This window comes from Tachyglossus aculeatus, chromosome 1 (genome assembly GCF_015852505.1).
Source record: "Tachyglossus aculeatus isolate mTacAcu1 chromosome 1, mTacAcu1.pri, whole genome shotgun sequence".
Classification (NCBI taxonomy): domain Eukaryota; kingdom Metazoa; phylum Chordata; class Mammalia; order Monotremata; family Tachyglossidae; genus Tachyglossus; species Tachyglossus aculeatus.
In genome coordinates, this window is record NC_052066.1 from 75,671,868 (window position 1) to 75,698,766 (window position 26,899).

General features: G+C 42.1%; 1 non-coding gene across 1 annotated transcript; it reads right to left on the reverse strand.

Annotated features, from left to right (window-relative positions):
- Positions 1–4,839: 4,839 nt before the first annotated feature.
- On the reverse strand, positions 4,840–4,977 carry LOC119933929. The gene has a single exon (XR_005452800.1). It is a non-coding gene; the product is annotated as a small nucleolar RNA SNORA7 (small nucleolar RNA).
- Between the last annotated feature and the right edge of the window lie 21,922 nt (positions 4,978–26,899).

Consider the following 26,899-nt stretch of genomic DNA (forward strand, 5'->3'; position numbering starts at 1 on the left):
CAAAACTCACCTGTGCTGGGCAGCAGCAGTATGGGAGAGAGGCGAGGGCAGAAACTCAGGTGGAAGAAGGTAAATGGCTTCAACTCCCGCTTCTATGCAGATGATACCCAGACTTACATCTGCTGCCCCAGTCTCTCTCCCTCTCTGCAGTCTCACATTTTCTTATGCCTTCAAGACATCTCTACTTGGATGTTCTTGGATGGGAAGCAGCATGGCTCAGTGGAAAGAGCACGGGCTTTGGAGTCAAAGGTCATGGGTTCAAATCCCAGCTCCGCCACCTGTCAGCTGTGTGACTTTGGGCATGTCACTTAACTTCTCTGGGACTCAGTTCCCTCATCTGTAAAATGGGGATGAAGACTGTGAGCCCCACGTGGGACAACCTGATTACCTTATATCTACCTTCTAGACTGTGAGCCCACCGTCAGGTAGGAACCGTCTCTATATGTTGCCAACTTGCACTTCCCAAGCGCTTAGTACAGTGCTCTGCACACAGTAAGCGCTCAATAAATACGATTGAATGATGAATGGATGTTCTCCCATCCCCTCAAACTTAATATGGCTCTATTTCTCTTTTTCCCCAGGATCCTGTCCACTTTCTTTTAACTGTCCTGGTGCACACATACTTCTTGTCCCTTCCTCTCCTTCTTTCTTGGAGAATTAATTTCAGTTTTCACCCATTCCAGTTCCTTCGGTCAGGACTTGTGGATATCATGGTAGAACTGTAGAACATTACCCCACCTCAGGGGTAGGAGCCTCATTCCTCTGGCATCCTAACCTATGGATCCCAACATGGATCTCCCTCTCTAGAGTGTAAACTTGTTGTGGGCAGGGAACATGCCTGTATATTGTTGTAAACAGACAACAATACAGTTTTCCATGCATGTAGTAAAATTCTCTGCACACAGTAAGTGCTCAATGAATGTGATTGACTGACTAGCAGGGTGAACATTTCTCCTGTGACCCTATGCCTCCAGGATTACTTTTCAAATCCTTTGTGAGCTCTGACCCTCCAGAATCATATCCCAAAAATATGGTCTAGAGGCTCCTTTCCCATCTAATTAGCCCCCTTTCTCCTTCTTAATGGTCCCATATGGCTATATGTTTTCCAGGTGAAGCTACCTTTTAAATCCCTAGTATCTTTTGTTCTGGGAGAAAGTCCTTAGGAATGAATTTTCTTCTCATATTGAAACTCCTAGAGTTTTCCATCTCCACTTCTTCTACGTGTGGGGTTTGTTGAGTGAATGGAAGGACATCAGAATTAAATCAATATTACTATTTCAGCCTATTGGTTTTGGAAACTGAATTTGTTTGAATTTAGATTGAATTTAAAAAAGATAGGTAGTTCAGGTGATTAAATTAGAAATAAATTAAGAAAACCTTTTGTTTAAATTAAAACAAAAAGATGGATTGTTTTAATGTGACTTCAATTTTACTAACCTTTTTCACATTTTCCAGTAAATAGTACAAAGCAGGCGAGTCCTAATCCAGAAGAGCACAGTTTTTATTTTGAAGTAAATTCTTTCTCAGAGCACTAATTCTTTAGGCTCTTTCTAATTTATTCTAGGTGGGAAATGTGAGGGCAACGACTAATTTGACTGAAATAAAGTCATTTTCATTGATTATTTGTACAATCAATACAAATACTCCCCAGGCTTTCTGAAATTGGATGGAAATGAGAGTGTGGAAAGAAAGAAAAATTCCTTTAACCGTAAAAGACATCATCTAGTAGGACAAACAAATGGACTTTATCTGGACATGGTTACATTAGAGACAAATGGAATGCTGAATATAGTGATATAGGAAGAAATCTGCTTGGCTAGCCTGTGTCTATGTTCCCTGGACTGCTATTATCGGAATTTGCATTACACACTAGGGCTTCCTTCCCCATAAACCTGCCTCTGAGCTTACAGTAATACAATAATGGAAATGATGAGGTGAGTCTATTGATCAAAACGCCAAAGACAAATGTCTTTCATTGACAACCTATTAACAATCTAAAGATAATGAGTTAAATCTAGGAAGGCAGAGAACAATGATTAGATGCTAAAACTGCTAATCTAAGTGTGCCAGAAACTTTACTGCCCTGGACGGAAGTCGAAGGATGGAGATACCTGTTTTTTCAATAACTTTGGGATAATGCTAATCAACGGCCACCTCTACCACTCAGACATTTATTTATCCTCACATCTTGTGCTTCTATTGCACTTCCCAAGCACTTGACACTCAACAGAGGAAAGAGCATGGCCTAGTGAGGAGCACCATGGCCTAGTGGAAACAGCATGGGACTGGAGTCAGAAGACCTGGATTCTAATCTCTGCTTTGCCACAATTCTGCTGTGTGACTTAGGCAAGTCATTTAACTCCTCTGTGTCTTAGTTCCCTTATCTATAAAATGGGGATTCAATATCTGTTCTCCCTCCTACTTGGACTGTGAGTCCCATTTAGCACAAGGACTGTGTCCAACCTGAGCATCTGCAATCTACCCCAGCACTGAGCGTATCATTTGTTATATAGTAAGTACTTAACAAATATGATACTAGAAATACCACAATTATTATTATTATTATAAATATCAGTAGCACCTCTACTACTAGTCCTTTGAAATACTAGTTATCATTCAATCAATTGTATTTATTCAGCACTTACTGAGTGCAGTGCAGCGTGGCTCAGTGGAAAGAGCCCGGACTTTGGAGTCAGAGGTTATGGGTTCAAATCCTGACTCTGCCAATTGTCAGCTGTGTGACTTTGGGCAAGTCACTTCACTTCTCTGGGCCTCCATTACCTCACCTGGAAAACAGGGATTAAAACTGTGAGCACCCCGTGGGGCAACCTGATCACCTTGTAACCTTCCCATCACTTAGAACAGTGCTTTGCACATAGTAAGCGCTTAATAAATGCCATTATTATTATTATTATTATTATTATTATTATTATTATTATTCTAAGCACTTGGGAGGGTACAATATAACAGAGTTGGTCGATATATTCCATGTCTACTAGGAGTTTACAGTATAGCGAGGGAGTCCAGTTGTAAGAAAACAGCCATGGCAATGCTGTGCAGTGTTTTAATTTAGGGGGAGAAGAATTTAAGTACATGAGACTTGAATTTAGGTCGCTCAAATTTTATCTATAAAGGATTTCATCAGAACTCCAGTATATAGACTTGTCCTTTGTCTAAAGCACTTAAATCTCTAACCATCTGTCTGAGCACCATTACCATTATGAAACATTCTCAAACAGGGTATCCCCAGAAAGAGGAGGAGCAGAAGAAGGGGGAATATTCCATTACTTAGAAAGAAGGGGAAATCATTCATAACACTTAGGTAGAGCCATAATTTGAAGAGACCAGTGACGCATTAGAAAGGGTGGGCTTTCTTCTTAGCCCAGGAAGAGATCTTTAGCAGACTTCCTCCTACGTCAATAGGAAAAGCAGTTCAGGTGAAGAGCCAAGCAAGCTAGTGTACGTATGACCAGGTCTTCCTCAGGAAGACCTTTCTGCCCTTACACACCCATTTTTGTGACAATAGCCAGGTTGCAGCCCCTGCTGGGTGCCGATGGATAAATTCTGTGATCTGGAGCAAGTTCATTATTCCTCTCTATGCCCCACATGTGGAATTTGATACAAAAAAATGAAATGGCATTCTTTAAGCACTTACAATGTGCCAAACACTTTTCTAAGCACTGGGAAGGATACAAGGTAATCAGGTTGTCCCATGTGGGGCTCACAGTCTTAGTCCCCATTTTACAGATGAGGGAACTGAGGCAGAGAGAAATTAAGTGACTTGCCCAAAGTCACACAGCTGAAAAGTGGCAGAGCCGGGATTAGAACCCATGACCTCTGACTCCCAAGCCGGTGCTCTTTCCACTGAGCCACACTGCTTCAAGACCTCGACAAGATTCCGGGACCTTATTTACTGAATCAGATTATGTCTCAGGTGCTGTGATAATTGCTGAATTGAGTAGAAGGAACCCTCCCAGTTGACCAAACAGCAGCAGCAGCAGCACAAAGCAAGCAAGTAACATTCTCTCCATGTCAATTCCTACACCCCAAATCTGAACTGATACCTTCTCTTCTCCTTGTTGTCCTTTTGTTGCTAATTAGACTGTAAATTCCTTGAAGGCACGGATTGTGTTTTCCAACTCTATTGTACTGTAATAATAATAATAATGGCATTTATTAAGCGCTTACTATGTGCAAAGCACTCTTCTAAGTACTGGGGAAGTTACAAGGTGATCAGGTTGTCCCAAAGTGGGCTCACAGTCTTAATTAATCCCCATTTTACAGATGAGGGAACTGAGGCCCAGTGAAGTTAAGTGACTTGCCCAGAGTCATACAGCTGACAAGTGGCAGAGCCAGGGTTTGAACCCATAACCTATGACTCCAAAGCCCGTGCTCTTTCCACAGAGCCACGCTGTTTCTCTAAGGGAGTGAATGTATCTCCCAAGTATTTGGAACAGTGTTCTGAACCTGGTAAACACTCAGCAAATACCACTGAAGGATTGGTTAATTGAATAACTGATTGATTGGCCTGGGATGAAGACCAGGGGAGAGTGACACTGAAACAAAAAACAAAACAAAAAAAGCTTCCTGAGAAAGGATTGCAAAGAGTAAATGGAGTCAGAACAGTCTTGTTTTATGCCAAGTCATTTCCGACACCAGGTACACATCTCTCCCTGAACGCCTTGCTCTCCATTTGCAATCGCTGTGGTAGACTATACATAGAGTTGTCTTGGTAAAAATATGGAATTGGGTTACCATTGCTGCCTTCCGCACAGTAAACTAGAGTCTCTGCCCTCAACTCTCTTCGATGTCCCTGCTGCCCAGCATGGGTGAGCTTTGACTTGTAGCAGATTGCTTTCCACTCACTAGCTACTGGCCAAGCTAGAAATGTAATGGACAGGCCTCTGCTTGACTCTCCCTCCCATAGCTGAGACTGGTAGAGTACTGGAAACTCTCCAGGTGTGACCCTGGATGGTGGTCAGAATAGGCAAGTGAATAATGAAAAATGAATGAAAAAATAATAAAAAAAGAATAGGCAAGTGAAAAATGAAGGCTAGGAGAGTCAAGGAGACTCTTGCACTTTCTCTCTGTTGTGTCTTCCTGCTGGCTCTGCTTCTGTCCATCTCTCCTTCATTTCTGAAGCTAATCTCCCGGGAGCTCTCTTTGACCTCCCAGCCCTTGGTTGTTTTCTCATAGCCTTCCTCTCCTCTTAATCCAGCTATATCCTCTTTCGCCCAGGAATCCCACTCAGGTGTGGCTCGCTACTTGTCGCTGGTCCACGGGTTTCCAGATGTTAAGACTTTTCTCAAAAGAAAATGGTCTCACCGTACTGACTGCCTCTTGTCCAAGCCCTAACTAGTTCTCCCCTATCCATCTTGGGCAGACGAGGAAGAGAGCCTTCTGCACCTGCCCAACCTTTACACTCACTCAGTTAGTTTCCAGCTCAGTTCCCCTTCCTGGATAGTAATAATAATAATAATAGCATTTATTAAGCACTTACTATGTGCAAAGGACTGTTCTAAGCACTGGGGAGGTTACAGTGTGATCAGGTTGTCCCACGGGGGGCTCACAGTTTTAATCCACATTTTCCAGATGAGGTAATTGAGGCACAGAGAAGGTAAGTGACTTGCCCAATTTCACACAGCTGACAACTGGCGGAGCTGGGATGTCTTAGCCTGAGTCAGAAACTGTATGTGGTCAGTGCACTGCTGAGAGCAAGAACAACAGACTTGTGCATAACACAAGGAGAAATCCCTCTAGGTGAATTTTCCTTGTGTTGAAGCTCAAGTACCTCCATCTGCATACACTTCCCAGTTTAGGTGTTTCCTTTGCCCTGGAATGTTATCACATTTGCAAAACTACCTTTGTCTTCTCCTCTACCTGTTTGCTGCCTGTCTGGAGAAGGCTTCCACTTCAGTCCGCTCAGGGAGTCTCTTTTCTTGGCATCTTGTCACTGAGCTTTGTAGTTGGGTATTTGTAACTAGGAAGTTCTTCAAATTCCATCAAGTCGTTTCTGATCCATAGCAGCTCCATGGGCACACCCTCTCCAGTATGTCCATCTTCTGCCAAGAGGTCATTCTGGTATGTGTATCCATAGCATTTTCTTGGTCACAATACGAAAGTAGTTTACCATTGTCTTCTTCTTCTAGAGGAACAGCGTGGCTCAGTGGAAAGAGCCCAGACTTGGGAGACAGAGGTCATGGGTTCTGATCCCAGCTCCCCCACATGTCTGCTGTGTGACCTTGGGCAAGACACTTCACTTCTCTGAGCCTCAGTTACCTCATCTGGAAAATGGGGATGAAGACTGTGAGCCCCACGAGGGACAACCTGATCACCATGTAACCTCCCCAGTGCTTAGAACAGTGCTTTTCACATAGTAAGTGCTTAATAAATGCCATCATTATTATTACTATTATTATTATTCCGTGCAATAAAAACCTGAGTCTCAGCCATTGTCTTTGATCAGCATTTTGATCACTTGATCTCTTTGACTCTTTCTTTGACTCTTTCCCATACTGCAGTTGCTCAGCACAGGTGAATTAACATTGTCTGATTGTTGTGGGCAGGGATTGTCTCTCTTTAAGTGCTGTTTTCTAGTTTCCCAAGTGCTTAGTGCAGTGCTCTGCACACAGTACACGCTTAATAGGTATGATAGAATGAATAATGCTATCGGTTTAGACCTTTCCATTTCCAGTAACCCTATATGGCATAGCTCTAAGCTTGATCAGCATACACACTCTCCTGCCACGATAAAGTATTGATTCATAGGAGATGGATTACATTAAATTAGACTGAGCTTGGTCTCAGCAACCTGAAATTAAGAGAGATACCTAGTTAGTCCTCAGTGGGAATCAGATTTCTACAGCAGGAATGAAGACTTCCATTTTTTTTAATGGTATTTAAGCCCTTACTGTGTGCTAGATTACCTCTCAGGGTTGCACCTGATTAATTTTCCAGTACTCTACCAGTTTCAACGACAGGAGGGAGAGTCAAGCAGGGACATACCCATTCCATTCTTAGCTTGGGCATTGGCTAGAGAATGGAAGGCCCTTTGCTACAAGTTAAAACTCTCCTGTGTTGGACATCAGCATCAGGGAAGAGAGTTGAAGGCAGAGAGACAAGTTAACAGTGCGGAAGAAGGCAATGGTAAACCACTTCCATATTTTTACCAAGAAAATCTATGGATACACTATCAGAGGAATTGCAGATGGAGGTGAGGTGTTCTGGGAGAGATGTATCCATGGTGTCGCTAAGGGTTGGACACGACTCGAAAGCATAAGACAAGAACAATGTGCCAGATACTGTCCTAAGCCCTGGGATAGATACCAGCTAATCAGGTGGGACACAGTGCATGCCCACGTGTGGCTCACGGGCTAAGTAGGAGGGGGAACAGGTTTTGAATTCCTATTTTACAGGTGACAGAACAGGGCCCCAAAGAAGTTAAGTGCCTTTCCCAAGGTCACACAACTGACATATGACAAAACTGGAGTCAAAACCCCAGTCTCTGGCTCCCAGGCCTGTGCTTTTTCCACTAAGCCATGCTACTTCTCATTTCTCCTCTTCATTTTGCTATCTAAACTTTTATTTCTTTGCAGTTAACTTCTGCACTGGCGAAGTGTTGAGAAGAGGAGTGAGAGTGTAGAATTTTTCCTTTCCTTTCCTTTCTTTGCCTCATCTGTGCACTCCCCCAGTGTTTCCAAGTCAGTACCTTGACCAATTCCCCGCCCCGACTAGGCCAACTTTCCTGTCCCCTGCCTGGAAGAAGCTTTTAAAATGTCTGCACAGTTGGGAGCCAGCTTGCGGGCATTTGCCCTGAGGAGGGCTATATAGAGTTGTCTCTTAACCCAGCAGGAGAGTGAATTAATTTATTTGACTGATGAAATGTGTCATCCCATTTAATTATCAAACAGTTTTGCAACCCGCAGGGCAGGCGTCCAGAAGGAAACCAAACAAATAAAAGCTGAATAATTGTTCATGGAGTTCTTCACCGCTTGGTTTTGAGGGAGGTGGGAAGAGGATTTCTCCTCAGTTGAGTAATAATAATAATAATAATAATAGTGGTATTTTTGATTTGATGACATTATTAAAAGTTAAGGAACAGAGCAAAAAGATGGGCCTACATTTGAATGTCAAGAAAACAAAGATTATGGCAAATGAATAATACTTTAATCTAAATTCATGATTTATACCATCATCAGTAGTTGTATAGTACACCAGTAGTAAAGCAGTGTGGCCTAGTGGAAAAGCACTGGCCAAGGAGCCAGTGGACCTGGTTTCTAACAATAATAATGATGGCATTTGTTAAGCGCTTACTATGCAGAGCACTGTTCTAAGCACTAATACCGGCTGCACCACTTGACGGCTGTGTGACCTTTGTCAGTCACTTCATTTCTCAGCTCCTGAGTTTCCTTAACTGCAAAATGGGAATTCAATGCCTGTTCTCCCTCCTTAGACTGTGAGACCCATGATAGACCGGATTTATCTTGTATTTACCCCAAGGGCGTAGTAGTGTGCTTGCCTGTTGTTGGGTAGGGGCAGTCTCTATTTGTTGCCAAGTTGTACTTCCCAAGCACTTAGTACAGTACTCTGCACACAGTAAGTGCTCAATAAATGTGATTGAATGAATGAATGAATGACAGAGTAAGTGCTTAACAAATACCATTATTACTATTGTTGTCGTTTTTATTATTTAGGGATGTATCAATACAGCAAAAAGGAGAAGGGATCAATGCACGACAAAGTGCACTAGATTGATGTAATATAGGGCTTTAAAAACAAAAGTGTATTCCTTAGGAGAGGTACAATACAACAGATTTATTAGTCCCATTCCCTGCCCACCAAGAGAGGAGGAGGAGGCAAACAAATTCTACCTCATAAATTCTGTGGGGATAAGGGTCAAATTGCTCAAAGAGTTCACAGCCAAGGGCATGGGTGATGCAGAAAAGAGAGACAGTAGGGCAGAATGACTTAATGGAAAGAGCCCGGGCTTGGAAGTCAGAGGTCGTGGGTTCTAATCCCAGCTCCACCACTTGTCAGCTGTGTGACCTGGCAAGTCACTTAACTTCTCAGTGCCTCAGTTCTCTCATCTCTAAAATGGGGATTAAGACTGTGAGCCCCACATGGGACAACCTGATTACCTTGTATTCCCCCAGTGCTTAGAATAGTGCTTGGCATGTAGTAAGTGCTTAAGAAATACTATTATTATTATTATTCTTACAAGAGGGCTTAATCAGGGAAGACCTCTTGGAGGAGATGTGACCTTAATAAGACACTGAAGGAGGGAAGGTAGTTCCAGCCCTGAGGAAATATGTGGGCAAGGGGCTGCATTAAGATAGATGAGATTGAGGTGCAGTGAGTAAATGTTGGGATTAGAGGAGCAAGGTGTGAGCACCTGTGTATGCAAAGTCCTCTACTAAGCACTTGGGAAAGTGCAATAGAATTAGTATACATGTTTGCTGCCCTCAGAAATCTTCCAATCTTTTGGGAGAAATGGAACTTAAATAAATTACAGTCAAGAAGTATTAATAAAGGATTCAATATATATGCATGAGTGTCCCAAAGGGTGCTAAGGTAACAGTTGGGGGATAAAATGTGGGGAGGTTATAAATTGATCAGTGGTCTCTTGGAAGACGCATGATTTCAGAATTGCTATGGGCACAAGGAGAATCTGCTAGATGTGTAGGGCTCAGAGACGGGGCCCTTGTTAGGAAGGGGGAATGAACAAGAGCTCAGCAACAGGAGTGATGAGAATGAGATACAGTCAGAAGAATGTATATTGCAAGCTGGAGTGTAATGAAAGACACAGTTGTTAGGAAGAAGGGAGAGAGCTGAATGAATGCTCGAAAACCCAAGGTCAGGGGTTTTGACTTGATGGTCTCCTTGGAGTTTTTGGAAGGGGTGGGGAGTTGTGTCCCTAATGCCAATTTTAGAAGAATCATCCAGACAGCAAAGTATGAAATGGAAAAGGGAGAGAATGGAGGAAGACAGGAAGGTAAGCAAGTAGGCTGATGCAGTTGTCAGGTTGGGACATGAAAAGTACCTGGACCACAGTGCTGGACGTTTGGATGGGGACGAAAGGGTAGATCATGGAAATATTGTGCAGGAAAAGAAACTCCTTATCTTTCCTCTCAAATCCACTCCTCCCCATCACTTTTCAATTACACTGAACATCGTCATCATCCTCCCTGTCTCTCAAACCTGCAGACTTTGCATTTTCCCCAACTGATCCTCCTCTTTTATCACTCTACAATGTCAATTTAAACATAGCCTGTCACTTTTTTTTTACACAAAAATTTCCAGAATCTACCCTTCTTCCACATCCAAATGACTACCGCCCTGATCTAGTTCCTTTTACATCCAGGCCTGACTTCTGCATCAGTCTCCTCACTGATCTTCCTACTTCAGATATACAGGGATCATGTATACCAATCCTATTTTGCTCTCCCCCTATAGTGTTAGGTAGGCAATGACAGTGAAAATAATAATTATAGTACTATTTGTTAAGTGCTTACTATGTGCTAGGCACTATACAAGTAGATAGAAGCAAATCGGGTAGAACACAGTCCCCATCCCACACGGAGCTCACAGTTCCAATACCCCATTTACAGATGAGGTAACTGAAGCACAAAGAAGTGAACTGATTTGCCAAGGAGACACAGGAGACAAGTGGTGGAGCCAGGATTGCAGCCAAGTCCTTCTGTTGCCCAGGCCTATGCTGTATCCACTAAACTATACTGCTTCTCTTAGGATATGTATATATGTTTGTACATATTTATTACTCTATTTATTTATTTATTTATTTTACTTGTACATCTCTATTCTATTTATTTTATTTTGTTAATACGCTTGGTTTTGTTCTCTGTCTCCCCCTTTTAGACTGTGAGCCCACTGTTGGGTAGGGACTGTCTCTATATGTTGCCAATTTGTACTTCCCAAGCGCCTAGTACAGTGCTCTGCACACAGTAAGCGCTCAATAAATACAATTGATGATGATGATGATAACTGTGAAAAGTCTTCTTGACTGGCAATTGAACCCGGGTCATGGTGGTGAAAGTGCCAAATCCTAACCACCAAGACCACCAAGAAGCAATCATATCATATTTATTGGGTGTTTACTGTGTGCAGAGCACTCTTAGGGAAGCAGCGTGGTCTAGTAGATAAATCACAAGCCTGGAAGTCAGAAAGACCTGAGTTCCAAACCTGACTCCACCACTTGTCTGCTGTATGACCTTGGGCAAATCACTTCACTTCTTAGGGCTTCAGCTACCTCATCCGGAAAATGGAGATTAAGACTATGAGCCTCATATGGCTCATATGAGAAGCAGCGTGGCTCAGTGGGAAAGAGCATAGGCTTTGGAGTCAGAGGTCATGGGTTCAAATCCTGGCTCTACCAATTGTCAGCTTTGTGACTTTGGGCAAGTCACTTAACTTCTCTGTGTCTCAGTTACCTCATCTGGAAAATGGGGATGAAGACTGTGAGCCCCCCGTGGGACAATCTGATCACCTTGTAACCTTCCCAGTGCTTAGAACAGTGCTTTGCACAAACTAAGTGCTTAATAAATGCCATCATCATCATCATATGGTACAGGGACTGTATCCAACCTGATTACCTTGGATCTACCCCAGTGCTTAAATCAGTGCTTGTCACATAATAAGCACTTAACATTCCATCATCCAGCACGGCTTAGTGGAAAGATCCCGGAATTGGGAGTCAGAAGTCACGGGTTCTAATCCTGACTCCACCACTTGTCAGCTGTGTGACTTTGGGCAAGTCACTTAACTTCTCTGTGACTCAGTTACTTCATCTGTAAAATGGGGATGAAGACTGTGAGCTCCACGTGGGACAACCTGATTACCTTGTATCTCCACCTCCCCACCGCCCCCATTCCCAGCAATTAGAACAGTGCTTGGCACATAGTAAGCACTTAACAAATGCCATCATCATCTTCATTATCATTATCATGTATGTCCCCCATGGGCTGGCCCAAAGAGGGGGAAGGCGGGGTTGGGTGCTTTATTGACAGCACATCTTCAACTCCCCCATATTACTCCTCTTGAAGAAATTTTGAGTTCACCTGTGGTCACTCAGAATCATTTGCTCTATTTCACAAATAAGAAAATTGAATGAAGGAGAAGTCACTCCTTCATAGTCATAGTCATAGTCATAATCAGAGACACAGGTGGTCTGAATTCAATTGTTTATTGATCGTACTGCTTTTGTGGGAATACATTTAGAAGAAAGCTAATTGATGCCTGATAGCTGACAGCATGGCATAGTGGATATGGCACTGGCCTGGGAGTTGGAAAGTCATGGATTCTCATTCCCGCTCCGCCACTTGTCTGTTATGTGATCTTGGACAATTCACTTTACTTCACTGTGCCTCGTTTTCCTCATTTGTAAAATGGGGATTGAGACTGTGAACCCCACATGGGACAGGGACTGCAGCCAACTCAATTTTCTTGTATCTACCCCAGGGTTTAGTACAGTACCTGGAAAATAGTTAAGTCCATACAGTAAGTGCTTAACAAATACCATAATTATTATTTAGTAAGATACAGCTAAATCATCTGCAGTATTTTACTTATTTTTTACATTGTTCTACCTCTAATAGTTAAATGAAGAGCGGATTCCTTCTAAACTGAGCTTGTATAATAGACATGTAGTCCATACAGTAAGTGCTTAATAAATACTATAATTATTATTTAGTAAGATACAGCCAAATCATCTACAGCATTTTATTTTTTACATTGTTCTTTCTCTAATAGTTAAATGAAGAGCTGATCCCTTCTAAACTGAGCTAAAGTTTAATAGAGATGTAACAACTGTTCAAGTTAAATGAATTAAACTGCTTGAGATGCTCAATTTAAGGCATTATCCACATAAATGTCATCAGTGGCCTTGTGCCATGGTGATTGACAGTAGTGCAATTTAAAGGGACACTAGAATCCTGACCTTCCTGTAATGACACTGGATCAGCTCTCCATCCCAACTCTTAGTCAATCACAGATTCTGGTGGCAGATTTTGGACTACAGCTGTCAACCTTGGCTTAAGACTCTAGACCTCGTGAAAGGGGACATCTAGGAAAGCCTCCCCTTTTCCACAAACTGCTTTCCTCAAAGAGCTTCCCTCCCTTCTTCTTTCCTTGTCCCTCATTACCTTGCTTCTCCTTTCCTCCCTTTAACCAGTTTAGCTCAGCATTAAGATCCATTCATCATCCAGCATGTCCTAGTGGATACAGCATGGCCCTGGGATCCAGAAGGACCTGAGATCTAATCCCAGCTCCACCCCTTGTCTGCTGTATCACTTTGGGCAAGTCACTTAACTTCTCGGTGCCTCAGTTACCTCATTTGTAAAATAGGGTTTATGACTGTGAGCCAACCTGATTATCTTGCTTAGAACAGTGCCTGGAACATAGTAAGCACTTAGCAAATACCACTATTATTATTATAGTCCTGATAATTTGAGTTTCTGACACCTATAGGCCTCCTACCTATGCCTGGATTTAGACACGGTCCTTTTTTTCCCTATTAATATAGAGTGCCAGAGCATAATCATACAATGTATAATTTTTTTAATTTTATTTTTGAAGCTCTGTGTGCTTTCAAGTCCTGCATCAGGTGCTGTCTTTCTCCAGGGAGTTGAAGACTGTAGTATGTCACTATGGTGGCCAACCATCATCCAAAATGGGAATAAACACATTCAAATGTAAATACTCAGTCCCTCCCGGGCCCCATTACCATCTCATCCTGTCATCATCAGCTCTGTTTGATCATAGATACAGTGCATTCAAGGGATTCTATTTTGTTTTTCATTTTTCACCGACCCTTCTGCCCCTGGGATTGGACTGTAGCTAGGAGAAGCCAACTGAATTTATTGCAAGTGTCAAGGGCTCCTCTTCTCCCAACAGGAATAACTGTAGATTATATGGCAATTGGCAGCAGTTCTTCAGATTGGTGCCCTCAGGCAGAGGGGTTCATTTCTGGCACTGTTGGCCTCTTGGGAGAGAGAAAGCAAAACAAATCAGGGGAAGGAAACACCATCACCTGAAATATTGCCGAGAGACAGGATGGAAGGCTAGCATTCAGGTTGGAGCCCTGACTAGTTGAGGAGTTGCCACTGGGTGAGCAGAGGGGGGACTGTTCCCTCCACCCTCACAAACCTTTAGATGGGGTGTGCTTTGAACTGTTGTCCTGTGAAATGTTTGAGCAGACAACTCACTCACCCCCAGTCATACTCTATTAGGTTTCTTCCTGCCATTTAAGCATCAGTTGTGTTTCTCTCCCCTTGCTGGACAATACATTTGCTTTTCTCCATTTTCCTTCACATGAAAGGTACATCTCACTTGGTCTGTTAATAGAATGTGCAGAGAGAAGTGGAAATTCCTGGTGGCTTGGGAGAGTGAAACAGAGGACAAGGGAAGTATATTCAAACGCTGGAGTCCTCCTCAATACTTGCCTGATTCCACTGGTCTGGGATCCTGCCTCTGCCTCCAACTCTCCTCCTAAGATTCCTTCTCCAGCAGAAGAAGTAACTGTGACAATTTGCCAGATCTCTGAGATGTCCATCATGAGTTTCCCTGTTATATGCATATAATAATAATAAAAATAATAATGGTATTTACTAAGCACTTACTATGTGCCCAGCACTGTACTATGCACTGGAGTGGATACAAGTGAATGGCACTGGGCACAGTCCCTATCCCATGTAGGGTTCTCAGTCTTAATCCCCATTTTACAGATGAAGTAACTGAGGCACAGAGAAGTGAAATGACTTGCCGAAGGTCACACAAAGACAAGTGGCAGAGCCGGGATCAGAACCCATGACGTTCTGATTCCCAGGCCCGAGCTCTATCCACTGTACCCTGCTGCTTCTCAACAATAAACAACAAAGTCAACAAAGGCCCTGCTCCTTTCCCTTCCCCCAACAACCCTGCTCTCTTTTGGGGGGAGGCGGCATGGCCTAATAGAAAGAACAAGTAGCTGACTATCACAAGCCCGTCACCGGGGATTATAAGAACAGTCTCTAAGAAAATGGCTTCTGCATTACAAAATGGAGTCACTCTTGCTCACCACACTGATTAAGAAGTCCAGGGTTTCAGTTCCAGTTCTTCCTCTGATCTACTGTTTCATCCTGGACAAGTCACTTCACCTCTCCGGGCCTCAGTTTCCTCATCTGGAAAATGGGACATGATACAATATGGCCCCCTTGGGGGACAGGGATTTTTGTACAATATCTTAATCTTGTTTCTAGCTCGAGTTTGGCATACGGTAAGCACTTAATGCAAACTATTATTATTATTGGGTCTTCTAATGCTGGCCCTTTCACTTGCCCAGCATAAACTATCAGTCTTTTCAAAGCTACAAACCCAAAGGGTCTTGGACAAACCATGTCTCCACTGACTGATAATCTCTCCAGAGGCCCCAAGATCGCTTTGAGCTCTGTTGCATCGATGCTCATTTTAAAAATTGAATAATGTTTGTGGTATTAGTGCTCGTTGTGTGTCTAGCACTGTACTAGATTCTGGGGATAGATACAACCCAATCATGTCAGAAAAAGTCCCTGCCCTACAAAGGACTCAAACTCAAAGGGGATAGATAGGATTTTCTAGGAACTGGGAAAGTACTCTCCACTCAGTGTTTCTGAAATTGTTAAAATGTGCAAAGCAGGAACAGGACATTAAAACTAATTTTCTTTCCCTGGGAACAAAGACCAAGATGTCCTTGGAAAAGGTGATGGTATTAATGGTATTTTTTGAGCTTCATGGAATTTAAAACATTGTATTAAAAACTTAGGAGAGTACAACAATACTGAGACGTGTACTCCCCGCTCTCAAGGAGTTTAAAATTTCCTGGGGAAGACTCATTAATATTATTCACAAATAGTGAAATCAGGAGAAAAAATAAAAACATAATAGGAAGTAGTGTACTATAATAGGGAAAATGGCTGAATAAATTAATTGAATGTACAATTATATGAATAAAAATACACTTAGAGATATGAGTGCTGAGGATGTACATGAAATCCAAAATCAGACTCAATTGTGTGTTGAGAATCAATTGAAGAAGCTTCCGAAAGAGGGCTCATGATCTGGAAAGCAGGAACTGCAGGCTGGGAAAACAACATGATTAAGGGTTGAAGGCAAAAGAATCAAGAGCGAGGTGAAATTAGAAGATGATTTTGGGAGGAGTGAAGATTGTGGGTTGAGAAACATTTAGTGAATAAATCTGATTTGAAAGATGGGGAAAGAGTCTTGAAGCCAAGGCAAAACTTTTTAAATATTTCAATTAATCAGTCTACAAGGTGACCTAGATTGTGGTTGACTTCTCGTATGGTATTATGGGCTAATGATGGATTATTTGATAAGAGCAAATTAATTCTCTAATTCACAAGGACTAGGATAGTTATAGAGAGCCGTTCTGGTGATCTCAGGTGCGTGTTAAGTGATTAGTGAATTAAAGAAAAATGGGCCAAGCTTTCTTAAAACTTTCTCTGAAGAAAGCTTTACAGAGCACCCTAATCCTGTGGTATTTTCGTTCATCGTTACAACTTTCCCATGGTGGACATTGAAATTGTGGGTTTTCCTTGATTTTTGCCTCAAGATGGACTGCCTAGATTTCAAGGGAATTTCTATTTGGTAAATGATGTCATAAGTAGCTGAATTCATTCCCATACTTTGCCTTGCTCCTTAATCTTATTCTATCCATCCCTCTGCATTAACCAATTGATCAGTCAGTCAATCATATTCGTTGTGGGCAGGGAACATGTCTATCAACTCTGGTATATTATACTCTCCCAAAAGCTTCTGTGATTTTTGTGGAGTGAAAGGGACAGAAGCCAGACTGGAGGGGGCCAGGGAGGATATTGGAGGAGAAGAAGTGAGGCAGTAGGGGTTGTCAACTCACTCAAGGAGGTTGGAGAGGAAGATGGGGCAATAACTGGAGGGAGTCCTGAGTTCAAGAGAGGGTTTTTTTAGGATAAGGGATACAGGAACATATTTGAAAGGAGTGGGGAAAAATCCATTGCCAAGTGAACAGGTGCAGATGGCCATTAGGGAGGGAATAAAAGAAGGGGGCAAGTGTTTTAATAAGGTGTGAAGGGATGGAGTTGGAAGCACATTTGGATTTTGAGAAGAGGTGGGAGATCTCCTCTTGAGATACTGCTGGGAAAGATGGGAGTGTTGAAGAAGAGGCAGGAGGAGGGAGGGACTGGAGAGGAGCAGGAAAAAAATGTAGGGCAGTTTTAGGTTGACTAAGGGCAGTGGAGGCCTTCGTATACATGTTGAAATTCTTGGGGGTCTCCCAGATTCTTTAGAACTCTCTTCTTCCTGGAGCTGGTAGAGCATCTGAGAAGCAGCAAGCCTACTATTATTTTAATCTAAGTAATAGAGGCCAAAGGCCATGCTCCTTATAATTGATTCAGCAATCAGGAACATTTAGCTTCTTCTTCCTTAATGCCGGATCCTTTCAGAACTTGCCTCCTGAGACAAATGACTTAACGCTGGTCAATATGATCATAGGTCACTAATGAGACTACTAGTATTTGTGCAATTCAACGCAGAGGAATGCAATCCATTAATATAGTCATAATACTGAGAAATTGAATACCCCAAATCTAAGAAATTTAAACAGTCAGGGTCTCAGGGTTGCATTAGTTCAGCAAAATAACCCATTCTAAATTGTTTAAGAAATTTTATTTAACAGCCTAATTAACTCTGACAAATCCTGCAGAGTGATTCTTCTGCTGCTCTGTTTCTGAGCTGATGATGCATATTTTGAAAATTGGATGCAAGAATTAGAGAGTTCATAGACCAAGGCACCCCCATCATATTTATTTGGATCATTTCCTATAAATCCTAATGATTTATAGGAATCTTATTCAAGAAAAGACAGCACAATTCATTTTCCCATTTCTAACATTTCCCTGTGGTATTCCAAATGTGTAGGATTAGGAATTCACCAGAGTTCATTCCATGAAACCTATCAAGTCAAAGGGAGCACTTGGAGACGCTGAAGAATTCTTGTCTAACTCCCAGGGCCCAATAGAGATAGAATAACTTCTAGTCCTATATGCTAATCAACAAGTCATTTTCTTGCCTCTTTTCCTTCTCTTGTCCAACATCAAAGTTTTGTGGTCTGGGGGCCTCTAAGGACCTTCCCTATAGGTGTTCTGCTAACTCTTCAAGCAAATGGTGTGTGGCAACAAACTTAACTGATAAATTCCTTCTGTATCTTAGAACTGGAGTACGTCAGATGCAAAAATTATGTCATCCCCTTCCACCCTCTCAACACAATTCTCCAACAGGTACCACAGCACTCCCATTTGCTCTAATCATTTCTTCAAGCCAAGTATAGGGAATATCCCGGAAGGCAAATGGAAAGGTTTAATTATCTGAAAAATCTAGTAATATGAGGATACATTCTGGGAAAAACGTTTGAATTAGGAAGCCCCACAGGATTTAATACTAGCAAGAAGATGGTGACTGTGGGTCTTTTGGTTAACAGTACCCTGGTTCAAATCTGGGGAAGGTGGAGGAAGATCATGTTTGGTGTAGAACTCTTGGATAGCTAACAAATGTGGATTTGTTGGTTTTATTGTATCAGACCAGCACTGACCCTGAGAACTTGTATACTCACTATTACTATTACTACCACCAGCACTATTACTACTACTGCTACCACTACAACTATTGACACAACTCATGTATATATAATAAATTCAGAAATGTTAAATATTTATCAGTGCATTCAATGATTCATTCAGCTCCTTCCTCCTCATATGTTTATATTACTTCCTCCGGATTCAGCAATCTGGATGCTAATTCTAAGATGCCTGAAAGCCAGGTAACGTATGTCTTGCTACTATTCTACTCAGTCCTGCAGATGCTCAGTAAATGCCAATAATTGATATGGGGGCCCATAATAAAACTGGCCTATCTCTAGTTTAAATTACTTGAGAAATATAAAACAAACATGTACTGGGAAGTTGTGCAAGACATTTTAGGTGTATATATGGGTCAAGCTGATCCCAGAGATGGGAAGAATTCTTATGTGGCATAAATCTAAATCATAAATAAAAAGGAAATAAAGTGAATGTAAGCATCAGAGTCCAGTAGAAAGCTTTATTCACTCTTCAATAAATTCCCAAAGCAACATTTATCTTAATCTTAGTAACACACATGAGAGAAACAAACTAGATAGATGATGGAATAGGTTTACTGTTTTTTGAATTGTAGTATTTTTCTTCTGTTTAAGAATGGATATTAAATGAAACACTGGAGGGACTGTTGACTCATCAGAGTAGAGGCTTTGTCGTTTTAGAGAACATACTTGGTCTGATATCTGGTTTCTGAGAGAAATGACCCACTGGCAATTCAGGAAGTATTGTATATCTGGTGATTCAGGAAAAATTAAAGAAAGTTGTGCTCAATCCCCCTGAAGATGAGATTGCCAGTGAAAGAAGAAGCAGTAAGCAAGGATGAGGGTCCAGTGGTCAGCACTATCCACTGCCTCCAGATGTTTTCCTTCATTCTACTGACCCCTGAATGGGGAAATGAGAGCACAACTGCTGTTCCTCAATAAGTCAAACAATCATATTTATTATTTACTGTATGCAGAGCATTGTAATAAGCTCTTGGAAGAGTACACTCTAACAATAGAACAGGCACATTCCCTGCCCACAACAAGCTTACAGTCTAGAGGGGGAGTTGCCTGCCCCTTTGTCCCCATGACTATATCCATCAGAATCATCTATCTTACTTATTGCATTAACATAACTAATTATGGGAAATTGTCCTCGAGGTCTCAAGTCACTGCAGCAAAAAATGATTATTTCATCTCCATCTGTTACCCATAGGTAAGTCTGTCCCCAGGCAAAGCATGGAAAACTCTGGAGCCTGGATTAATGCTAGTTTAGAATCAGCAGTATTTATTAAGCAGCTAGTCAGCAGGACTATTGAGAATTTGGGGAAGAAATGAAAAAGTGAAAGGAGCAAGCCCTGCCATGGAGGGACTTTCAATCTAAAGGGAGAAAAGGTAGACCTAAATTAATAAAGAGTGAGGCAATCAATATAGATAATAGACACCGATGAACAAGTGAATAAATTAAATGAATACATACATAAAATATAAGAACAGACAAATGCATTCATGCTGAGGTGGCTGATGGGACGGCTTTATGAGAACGGTGGAGAGATTATCAGGGAATACTTCCTGATTGATGTGACTTTCTAGGATGCTTTGAATGGAGGGTTGGGGGGAATGCAATGTGCCGTTGTCAAAGTGGGAAGGGCAATCCAGGCAGGAGGGAACATGTGAACAAGGGGTAAGTGGAAGGAAAGGTGACAATAAGGGACAGTTATGGAGGTTTGCTTCAGATGATCAAAGTGTCCAAGTTGATATGAAGAGAAAGAAAAAAGCAAATAGAAAAAGATGAAGATAAATTATGGTTTGCCTTGAATCCAAAGGCTGTGAGCTTTTATTTGTTACATGAAAATATAAGGGGTCATTGGAGACTTTTCAAGGAAAGTTGTGAAAGATTTCAATGTCACATATAGATCTATGGAAGGTAGACTGAGGGGAGAACTGAGGACCATGAAATCAAACAAGCAAACAAACAAAAAAAGTGAGGTATTGTACAGCACTTTTATTCCCAAAGAGCTCTCACAACAACCCTGTAAATTATATGGAAAAACAAATATTATTAATCCCAATTTTGCAGATGAGGAAACTGAGGTATAGAGATGTTAAGTGACTGTCCCATAGTCACACAGCAGGAGGATGGCAGACCTAAAAGTCAAACCCAGTCTTTCTGGATTTCCAGACCAGACTCTTCTATTACACTATGATGTCTCCTCTAGGGTGATAATTATTAGAAAGGCAGAAAAATGGAAGTAGCAGTACCTGTGAAATATCACAGAGGAAGAACCAGAAGGAATATACTTTCCCAAGTGCTTAGTACAGTGCTCTGCACACAGTAAGTGCTCAATAAATACAATTGAAAGAATTTGGAGGCAGAGTTTGAATTTAGATACTGAGAGTAAGGTTAAGGTTGCTAGATAACATATATACTTTAACACGGAGTGGTAGCCAATGAGGTTGCCAAAATCCAATTCCTCAAGGAATCATTGGTTGCTGGAGCCATGCAACTAGATTGAATGAACCACTGATATGACCAAATAATGGCATTTCTTAAGCTTTTATAATAATAATGATAACAATAATAATAGTGGCATTTAAGAGCTTACTGTGTGCTGGCAATGTACTAAGCATTGGGGGAATGCAAGCAAATCAGGTTGGACACAGACCCTGTCCCACATCGGGCTCACAGTCTTAATCCCCACTTTACAAATGAGGTAACTGAGGCACAAAGAAGTGAAGTGACTGGCCCGAGGTCACATAGCAGGCAAGGGGTGGAGCTGGATTAGAACTCATGACCTTCTGACTGCCAGGCTCATGGTTTATCTAACAGAAGGCCATGCTGCTTCTCTTATAAAACCACTGGTTTCCCCTCATGGGACAGTAGTCGTGGCAATGGAGGAGAAGGTGAAGAACTAGGGATGACACGAAAGAGGAGAAAGAGTCCATTTGGTAGCATCAGGGGGAGGGTGAGTGAAATAGCTAGGAGCCCAGGAGAGGGTCCCAGGAGAAAGACCAGAGTTGGGGAGATGACAGAAGCTCCTGACAGCAAGTGAGGGGCCTTGGAGCACCTCAAGGATGATCTGGAAGGGGCTTCTGGGAGCACAGGATGGAAATGGGAGAGAGAGAAGATTGTTCCATTTACCCCTTCTAATTGCCTACCTGTAATTCACTTGAAAAAGGCACATGAATCTGTTCAGTTCCCTGTTTCAACTGGAAGCGTTTCATGTCCAGAAGATTAATTAATTAATTAATGATGGTTTTTGTTAAGTGCTTACTATGTGCAAAGCACTGTTCTAAGCACTGGGGTTTATACAAGTTAATCTGGTTGTCCCACGTGGGGTTCTCAGTCTTAATCCCCATTTTACAGGTGAGGTAACTGAGGCACAGAGAAGTTAAGTGGCTTGCCCAAAGTCCCACAGCTGAAAGTGGCAGAGGCGGAATTAGAACCCAAGATCTCTGGCTCCCAAGCCCGTGCTCGTGCCACTAAGCCATGCTGCTTCTCTAAAATATCTTATTAATAAGATATTAATTAATTAATTAATTAGATAGTAATTACCTAAAATATCTTATTAATATTAATAATATTAATAATATCAAGCGCTTAGTACAGTGCTCTGCACATAGTAAGCACTCAATAAATACGATTGATGAATAATAACATTTATTGAGCACTTACTGTGTGCCAAGCACTGTACTAAGCACCTGGGAGAGTACAATATGACATCAGACACATTCCCTGCCCACAACGAGCTCACAGTCTAGAGGGGGAGACAGGTCTTAATATAAATAAATAAATAGATAAACAAATAAACAAAAAAATTACGGATATATAATCAGTTATATACATATGTGCCTTGGGGAAGGAAGAGAGGATGAATGAAGGAGCAAGTATGAGTGGCCTTAAAGGGAGTGGGAGAAGTGGAGAGGAGAGGAGCAGAGCTTAGATTAGAATCCAAGACTTTCTGACCTCCAGGCCCATACTGTAACCATTAGGCTATGCTGCTTCTCTTATAAAGCCACTGGTTTCCCCTCTTAGGATGGCAGTGGTGACAATGGAGGAGATGGTGAAGAATAAGGGAAGGCAGGAATCTTCAATATTTGCACATTTGCACATCTGCAGTCTCAAATTTCCTCCTACAAGGGAGCTTAATAAATGCCATCATTATTATTATTATCTCTATATGAATGTCCAACCGACATTTTAAATGAATCATGTCCAAAACAGAACTCCTTATATTCCACCCAAAATCTTCCGTCACCTTGCTTTTCCACCACTGTAAATGATACCACTATCCTTCTTATTTCACAAGCCCATAACGTTGGCATTTCCCCTACTCATCTTTTTCATTCAGCCCACATATTCAATCTGCCACCAAGTCCTGTCAGTTCTAGCTTCACAACATTGCTAAAATCCACCCTTTCCTCTCCGTCCAAACTGCTACTATGCCAATCTAAGCACTTATCATGTCTCGTACTAACTACCCTCGTGGCTCAGTGGAGAGAGCACGGGCTTGGGACTCAGAGGTCATGGGTTTGAATCCTGCCTCCGACACTTGTCACCTGTGTGATCTCTGTGCCTCAGTTACCTCATCTGTACAATGGGGATTAAGACTGTGAGCCCTATGTGGGACAACCTGATCACCTTGTATCCCCCAGTGCTCAGAACAGTGCTTTGCACATAGTAAGCGCTTAACAAATACCATTATTATGATTATTATTACCCTCTTTGCTGACCTTCCTGCCTCCTCTCTCCCCACTTCAATCCCCACTTCACTCTTTTGCCTGGATCATTTTCTAAAAAAAATTTCAGTCCACGTTTCCCCACTCCTCATGGACCTCCAGTGGTTGCCCATCAATCTCCACATGAAACAGGAATTCCTTACCCTAGACTTTAAAGCGCTCAATCAGCTTGGCCCCTCCCACCTTACCTCCCTTACTTTCTATTACAACTCAGTCCAAATACTTTGCTCTTCTAATGCCGTCTTACTCACTGTGTGCTTTGATTTTCTGTATCTTGCCCCCGACCTCCCTCCAACCTGGAACTCCCTCCCTTTCACATACAAAATCCCGTCACTCTCCCCACCTTCAAAACCTTATGAAAATTACATTAAGCAGCCTTCCCTGCTTGTCTCTTTTCCTCTGCTTCCTCTCCCTTCTGTGTTGCCGATGCACTTTGATATGTATTCTTTAAGCAGTTGATATTTACCCCACCCTCAGCCCCACAATGCTTACGTACATGTGCATATTATATGTATTTATTTTAATGGGATTAAATACTACTCAGACTGTGTCCAACCTGATCACCTCGTTTCTATCCCAGCGCTTAGTACAGTGTTCGGCCCATAGTAAACTCTTGACTCAGAAACCGAAGATCATGGGCCATCTAGACTGTAAGCTCGTTAGGGTCAAGAAACCTGTCTGCTGATTCTGTTGTACTCTCCAAGCGCTTAGTACAGTGCTCAGCCCATAGTAAACTCTTGACTCAGAAACCGAAGATCATGGGCCCTCTAGGCTGTAAGCTCGTTAGGGTCGATAAACCTGTCTGCTAATTCTGTTGTACTCTCCAAGCGCTTAGTACGGTGTTCTGCACATAGTAAGTGCTCAATAAATACCATTGACTGATTGAATCTAGGGCAGGCCTCGGGTAAGGAACAGCAGTTACTGGGTTAATCTGAGGAGGGAAGGGGTCTGCCGGTTTCCTATTCCAGTGCTTAGTACAGTGCTCGGTCCAAAGTAAATTCTTGACTCAGAAACCAAAGATCATGGGCCCTCTAGACTGTAAGCTCGTTAGGGTCGAGAAAGCTGTCCGCTAATTATGTTGTACTCTCCAAGCGCTTAGTACAGTGCTCGGCCCATAGTAAACTCTTGACTCAGAAACTGAAGATCATGGGCCCCCACCTTACCTCCGTCCCCTCCCCACAGCACCTGTATATATGTATATATGTTTGGATGTATTTATTACTCTATTTTATTTGTACATATTTATTCTATTTTATTTTGTTAATATGTTTTGTTTTGTTGTCTGTCTCCCCCTTCTAGACTGTGAGCCCACTGTTGGGTAGGGACCGTCTCTATACGTCGCCAACTTGTACTTCCCAAGCGCTTAGTACAGTGCTCTGCACACAGTAAGCGCTCAATAAATACGATTGAATGAATGAATGAATGAATAATGTCTGTCTCCCCCTCCAAACTGTAAGCTTCTTGTGGGCAGGTAACCTGTCTCCCAACTCTGTTGTATTATGCTTAATACAGTGCTCTGTAAATGGTAATAGCTCAACAAATACCTTGATAGAGTGATTGATTTATGTGGGGATTGCTAACACATAGGTGAACTTGAAGAAAGTGGGTTTCTAGAAGCACATCTCACCTCGCAGCAATGATAGTGCATAACTCAAAGCTGGAAGGATGCACAATTTCGTATTCCTACTATGCATGAGCAGTCACAATAGCAGTCAGCAGTATCTCATACGTGACGGAGAAGATGGGAACTAGGACATTTGAAAACATGACTTCTTCAAAAAAGAAAGGATTCATAAAGGCTTGCTGACAGCCATTGACCTTCCTATCACACCATATGAGTTGTAGATCTTCCACTGCTCAATTCCATTATAAATGTTATGAATCCAAACTGAATTGAGATGTACTGATATTGGCCCGGCAAGAAAATTGCTCATTCATTCCCTATAACTCTCTTTGTCATTGGGGTGGTGAAAAGCACTATATAAATTGCCTACCATACAGCACAGATCACTACAAAAACCAGCTTGATGGAAAACAGATCAGGTGGCAACATGGAGTTGGAACTGAGTGTTTAAACAAAAGCTTCTAATCCTAGGGCAGTGATTTGGAGCTGCCCAGTTTGAGACATTTGCTTGCAGAGGCAGTAATCTGGCAAATAAATTACTAAAACTGACTCCTCCCAATACTGTAGTGCAACCAGAAAAACTCCTGGAAGCCCAGCATTGACTCACTCACTTCCCCTGATCCCTGTTAAATAGTCCCAACAAGTTCTTTAAGTCACCTAGGACCACTGTTTTATGGGAACCTTTTCTTCAGATCAAATCCTGTAATGGGTTACTGGAAGGAAAGGACCTTCCTTGGCAGGCTGTGGCGGCATCCTTGTGGGTAGAATGAACTACCACAGAAAGAACAGAGAACTTAGTGGGTTGTTCAGGAGATCAACGAAGCAGTGCCATTTACTGAGTGCTTACTGTGCACAGAGCACTGTACTAAGCACTGGGAAAGTACTGTAAAACAGGAAACAGCAGAACTGTGTTGGTGGACGGGTGGGAGGAAGGGGAACTTGGAAGACCCAAGTTTTTTCTAACAAGATTTGTGATAACACCTTCTTTTTCAGATAGAATCCCCCTAGCACAAAGGGATGATAAAGGCAGCTCCACCTTCATTGCAGCATACAATGAGAGTCTCATTTTCCATATCATCATCATCATCAATCGCATTTATTGAGCGCTTATTGTGTGCAGAGCACTGTACTAAGCGCTTGGGAAGTACAAGTTGGCCACATATAGAGACAGTCCCTACCCAACAGTGGGCTCACATTCTAAAAGAGCATATGTCATTTGCTCTGTGCTTTTTGACTCTGGCTTCAGCCTTGCCTCCTTTCAGCTTCTTAGTCTGTTGCTAGTTCAACTTCTGTAACGGCCTTGGTCCCATTGACCCTTAGATTTCTTTTCGTCACTTATTCCTGAGAGAGATGACAAGCACTGAATCTTCAGATGCTTTTGTAGTTAGAGGTAATAGATAAATCTCTTTTTCTTGGTATTTGTTAAGCATTTACTTAATATCTAGCACTGTTATCAGCACTGGTCTCAATACAAATTAATCAGGCCAGATACAATACCTGTCCCAAATGGGATTCACAGTTAAGTAGGACAGAGAACAGGCATCAGAGCTCCATTTTGCAGTTGAGGTAACTGAGGCACAGACATGTTAAGTGACTTGCCCAGCAGGCAAGTGGTGGAGCCAGGATTAGAATCCAGATCCTCTGGCTCCCAGACCAATGCTTTGCAAACTAGGCCATGCTGCTTCTCATAACCTTTCCCAAACTACAGAAGAACTGTTCATAACAAAATGGAAGACACCAGATTTGGGTTCAAAGGGAGAAGGGCTTTGTTGTATTGAAGATTTTAGTATATTGTGGGGACTTTTTTAATAAAGGTGTTCATTATTTAAAGGCTTTCCGTGGACTCTATTTCCCTTTATCTTTAAGATACCATCACTGGCAGTTAGGTCCCAGCTTCA